This window comes from Phyllostomus hastatus, unplaced genomic scaffold (assembly GCF_019186645.2).
Source record: "Phyllostomus hastatus isolate PE091 unplaced genomic scaffold, TTU_PhHast_1.1 phas_scaffold_28, whole genome shotgun sequence".
Classification (NCBI taxonomy): domain Eukaryota; kingdom Metazoa; phylum Chordata; class Mammalia; order Chiroptera; family Phyllostomidae; genus Phyllostomus; species Phyllostomus hastatus.
In genome coordinates, this window is record NW_025334022.1 from 1,829,772 (window position 1) to 1,835,607 (window position 5,836).

The following is a 5,836-nucleotide window of genomic DNA, read 5'->3' on the forward strand; positions in this document are numbered from 1 at the left end:
CCTACCACATATGCTACACCCAAGTCCTCAATAGGCCCACAGTCGGCCTTTAACCACGTTGACCACCTCTTCCTGGACTGGTCCCTGAGCCTCAAAGTCTGCTCCCCAGGAATCTTCTGGAGAAATTTCTCAGACCTGTTCCAAGAGGACCTGCTTCTACCTTTAAAAGGGGTTTGTCTACAATTGGAGTTTTTTCTGCTACCATCTTTTTGGGGGGTCTACTTTGACTTGAAGGACTGCCTTCTCTTCCTCAGTCTCACAGGGACACCCCCTTAGTGGATGCTTCTGTCAATAGATTTGCAGGCAGGCTCCTTCTCCCCTCAGTAGTGCTTTCCGACCTGGCACTCGGGTCAGGTGGGGCTGTAATGCAGATGTTAAAAAGGGTCTCCCCACAATCATACAATGCTTGCCTTTTCCTTGTTCCCATCAGGCTTGGGTTTTTTCCTTCTACAATGTTCTGGATTGTGATCCTTTGAATTTGAGTATTATCTCTTTGGGGGCAGGGTAGATGAAAGGTGAAGGACTTTTGAACTTCAGGTAATGAAATTATAGGTCTCTCCACAGCTCTCTAGGAATCCATGTCGCCCTCTGCAGGGATGACTGCAGAAGGGGCAACCTCACCTGGCATGTTGGTTCTCTTACTCCAGGGTCACAGTGCGTTACTGGTGCCAGCATGGAGTCAGTGGGCATTCCCTTTGGACCCAGCACTGGATGGAATCTCCAGGGTTAGGGGATGGGGTTCTTGTTACAGATGTTTCAAAAGTTTTCTCCAACCATTTTAGATGGCAACGGTCTCTTTCCCCTGCCACACACACCCAGTCAGTCGTGTTAGTGGGTTTGGCTGGGTTAGTAAAAGTATGGAATTCTGTGTGGTGTGTGAGGACAGGAGATGGGGCTGGCAGGGTAGTGTGGTTCTCATCTTTCCATTTCCCTCTGAAGGTTTCTGACTAAGGAAGAGAGGAGCCAAGTGGATAGAATCCTTACCTTCCCAAGACCACAATTGGGGCAGGTTGTCACAACCTCAGAGGGCTCCAGGTTCCAGAGTGAGGAAGGTGGTGAGGCTTCCATATACTCTTCAAGGACCCATGGTCCCTCCTGTAGGGTGTTTGGACACCCATCACTATGTACAGGCTGGCTCATCCTGCCAGCAGCCTTGCTATCAACTCAGAGAGAGTGAGGTTTAAAAGTAGGTTGCTGGCTAATCAAAGCTCTCTGTTCTGTCAACTTGCTGTCCCTTGTTGTCACAGAAAACCTACCTGTGGCACTCATTGACTTGGAGAAGTGCAGTCAGAGGATTTAACCACACACAGGCCTTGAGTCTCTGAAGGGCTTTGTTCTTTGGAGGCCAATTAAGCAGCGGTTCTCCCTCTCCACTGAGGACAGAATTCAAGGAAACAGGTTGTTGCTGCAGCAAGACTGGTGGCAGTTAGATTTCAGGAGAAACGTCCTGACAATGAGACCTGAGATGCAGCAGGAGGGACCCTCCATCCGTGGAGGCCTCTTAGAAATCTCCAGAGGAAAGGGTTGTCCTGCCGTGCTAGGGGTAGACCCTGGAAGTCTGGCTGGGATCTGCTTGCACTTGCAGTTTAACAAGCTCCCAGATCTGGAGTTTGCTGGGTTCCATCTGAACAGTTTCCACTTGGTTTCTTTCCCTGGAAGCACTCCAACAGAATCTCTGCTCTCACCCCACCCCCTGCCTGCTCTCCCCACTAAATTTTTTTTGGTGGTTTCCCAGTGTTCTTAAAGTTTTTATGCACCCTAAACTTCAGCCTTTAAAAAGGTGCAACACTATTTTATTCCTTCCCCATTTTTGGCTTCTTTCTGATAAGGAGTTCTGTGGGCCTCTCCCTCTAACATACACAATTCATCTAGGATCCACCCTGTGCCCTGAGGAACCCCCAGTGCAATGAGCTGAACTTTCTTTTCCTAGTTACCAGGTTCTCTCTCTTCTGTGGGTCTGAGGGCTCCTCATCACTTATTTTTCTCCTGTCTGTTTCCCTTTTTGGTTCCACCCAATTCCCAAAACTACTTCCCACTGAGCAATTTACTCAGTGTAGTTGTCCAAGCCTTCTGGGAATGAGCCTCCCTCTCATATGCCAGTAGGAAAGAAGACTGTGGAACAAGTTCATGGGAGGTTCTTCTACACCTTCTGAGAGTCACTGCTCCCAAGTCAATGCCATTGCTATATTCCCTGCACTTCCCCAACCCTATAGTTTCACAAGGATTTTGGTACAGTTTTATAGGGTTGTCTAGAGACATATTGGGACCTCATCCTACAATTAATAGGGCTTTTATCCACTATGGTTTATATGGATTTTCTGATACACACTTAAAGGACTTTTCTTTTTTCCTACATATGTATAGGGTTTCTAAACCCAAAAGTTTTTCTCTACTGCATTATAAGTGGTTCCCACCAACAATTTTATAGGGTTTCTCATCACTGACGTAAAAGCACTACTTTTACCCAGGGTCCTTTCTCCTTTGCATCTCTACAATCTGATAGGGTTTTCTTCCTTTCCTTGCATAATATTTGAGATCCAGTGTTCCTCTCAGGAGAGAGAGGCCCCTGGTCTCTAGGCCCATTTCACAGGGTGACACCTTGGTGGCAGCTCCTATGGAGGAGGAGGACTGCAACTTCTGTGAAGCCATCTCCACACTTGGGGCACAAATAGGGCTTTTCTTCAAGAGGGTTTTGGGTGTTTCCCCTTCCCCATGGATGCTACTCCCTGTGGGGGTGGGGGCCTCTCCTTCACCTTCCTGGCTTGTGGACAGGGTGACTGGCTCTGAAAGGGGGTCTTCAGGTCTGGGGGACTTTTCTTGGTGTGAGTTTCCTGGTGGCGGATGAGGGCCAGGCGATCCAGGAAGGAGGCCCCACAATCCGAACAACTGTAGGGTCTGGCCCCCAGGGGGCTCCTGAGGTGCTCCAGGAGGACAGAAGAGCTCTTCCCCAGCTCTGGACTCTTCTGGGTTTTTCCACCTGCGTGGACTTTCTGGTGCAGCAGCAGCTCAGAGCTGAGGCCAAAGCTTTTTTTGCATTCAGGGCATTTAAAGGGCTTTCCACTTAGGAAGGGACTAGGCCCTGCCCCTTCTGCTAAACCAATCCTATAATCAGGAAAGAGAAAGGGCTTTTCGTTGCCATGAGTGAGCTAGTGCTGTAGGAGCACAGCTCGATCCAGAAAGCTTTCTCCACAATGGGGACAAATGTAGGACTTGGAGGAGAGCAGGCCCAGCCTTTGGCTGAAGCTCTCCTGCCCTTCAGGCATTTTAAAGGGTTGTCCTGGGGGGTCAGCTCTGCCCTCTGAAGCACCTGGATAGGAATTCCCTCCAAAAGGGAACCTGGGAGGTCCGAACGGAGGCTTGGGGGCTGGGTGTGTGATGAAGCCATCTGAATTTTTGTAGGGGTTTTCTCCAATGTGGATCCTCTGATGCTGCATGAAAATGCCCTCGTCATTGAACCCCTTTCCGCAGACAAGACACTTGTGTGGTTTGGCTCTGGGGGGCAGGATTAGCAAGGCTGGATCCCCAAGTCCCAGCATAGTGTCGCCCTGAGCTCTCCGGGCTGGGGTCTTCCCTCTTTCGTGGATCACCGGATGCTGCTCCAGCTCGTGCACCTCCAGGAAGGCCTTCCTGCAGTCGGAGCACACAAAGAGGTTCTCATCTATGTGGGTGTGCATGTGGGTGATGAGGTTTGAGCTCTGGCTGAAGCTCTTGCCACACTCAGGGCACTTGTAGGGCTTCTCACCCGTGTGGGTGTGACGGTGCTGGATGAGGTCGGAGCTGCAGATAAAACTCTTACTGCAGTCAGAGCATTTGTAGGGCTTCTCGCCTGTGTTGATGCGCTGGTGGCAGATGAGCGTGGAGCTCATGATGAAGCTCTTGCCACAGTCGGCGCAGATGTAGGGCCGCTCACCATGGTGGATGCACTGGTGATTGATGAGGTTGGAACTGACACTGAAGCTCTTACTGCACTCGGGGCACTTGTAGGGCACTCGCCCGTCTGTGAGCACTGGTGTTTGATGAGGTTGGTGCTCTGGGTGAAGGCCTTTTCACACTCGGTGCACTTGCAGGGCTTCTCACCTGTGTGAGTGCGCTGGTGCTGCACCAGGTTGGAGCGCCAGATGAAGCATTTACTGCAGTCCGGGCACTTGTAGGGCTTCTCGCCAGTGTGTGTGCACTGGTGCTGCACCAGGTGTGAGCTCTGCGTGAAGCTCTTGCCACACTCAGAGCAGGTATTGGGCCTCTCGCCTGTGTGGATGCACTGGTACCGCAGCAGCTTGGACCATTGGCTGAAGCTCTTGCCGCACTCGTTGTAGATGTAGGGCTTCTCAGCCCCAGAGGGGCGGCCTTGCACCAGCTCCCGCAGGCTGGACTCATTGGCAGGGACCACCAGGGAGCTGTTCCATGTGGTCAGAGTCCCCCCACAGCCAACTGGCCTCACAGGCCTTGGTCCAGTCAGACGGGGCAGGAACTACCTCGGGAGTTGGGGAGTCAAGAGGAGTCTGGTGGTCCAAGGGGTTGGGGTGACCCAGTGGACTTGGGGAGTTCTGGGGGACTGAGGGATCCTGGGAGGGTCTCTCCAGGGGCATCTCTGGTGGGTCCTTGAGTTCTGGACTCTGAGCTGGATCTCCCAAGATGACCTCCTCCCCAGAACTTTCCCGCTGAGGGCTCTCCTCTTCATTCCCACTCAGTACCTCTATGAGCATCGCTGGGACTCTACAGGACCCTGCAGATCTGGGCCCCACAGCACTGCTTCAGGCTCCATCCCAGAGCTCAGGACCACCCAGTGTTCCAGGGACCAACTCTGGGGTCTGGGAAAAGTGGAAGGAAGAATACAGCCCCAAGGGACTTAACTCCTTGAATGCCCTGCCTGAGGGGGAGTGGCGGGCTTGATGCCGAGGACTCTGGGTTCCTTCTCAAGGGGTGATCCCAGGCTGAGGACCCGGGGACAAGTTCCAGTTCTCTTTTCATTTCAATGCTGCTTTATTTAGCTGTGCAGAAGCTTTTTATTTTGATGACATTCCATTGTTTATTCTTTCCTTAATGTCCCTTGTTTTAGGGGACATATCAATGAAAATATTGCTGTGTGGGATGTCTGAAATGTTCCTGCCTATGTTCTCCTGAAGGACTTTAATGGTGTCATGATTTATACTTAATTCATTTATCCACCTTGAATTTATTTCCATGTATGGTGTAAATTGGTGGTCAAGTTTTCATTTTTTTTTCTCTGTAGCTGTCCAGCTCTCCCAACACCAGTTGTTGAAGAGGCTATTTTTCCTCCATTTTATGCTGCTGCCTCCTTTGTCATGTATTAGTTGAGCATAGAAACTTGGGTTTATTTCTGGGTTCTCTATTCTGTTCCATTGGTCCATGTCTGTTCTTATGCCAGTACCGGGCTGTTTTGATTATGGTGGCCACGTAATAAAGTTTGATATCAGGTACTGTGATCCCTCCTGCTTTGTTCTTTTTTCTCAAAATTGCCTCAGCCATTCGGGATCATTTATGGTTACATATAAATGTTTGAAGTGTTTGTTTTATATCTGTGTAATATGCCATTGGCACTTTAGTATGTATTGAATTGAATGTATGAATTGCTTTGGGTAATATGGACATTCTGATGATGTTAATTCTTCCAAGTTATAACATGGTATATGTTTCCATTTGTTTGTGTCTTCCTTAATTTTTTTCTTCAGTGTTATGTAGTTTTCTGCATACAGGTCTTTTACCTCCTTGGTTAGGTTTATTCCTAGGTATTTTATTCTTCTTGATGGTATACCAAATAAGATTATTTCCCTCTTTTCTGTTTCTGATATTTCATTGTTGGTGTACATAAATGTCT

General features: G+C 49.6%; 1 pseudogene; it reads right to left on the bottom strand.

The window, feature by feature from the left end:
* Window positions 1-2,584: 2,584 nt before the first annotated feature.
* On the bottom strand, window positions 2,585-4,762 carry LOC123804998 (annotated as a pseudogene).
* Window positions 4,763-5,836: the final 1,074 nt, after the last annotated feature.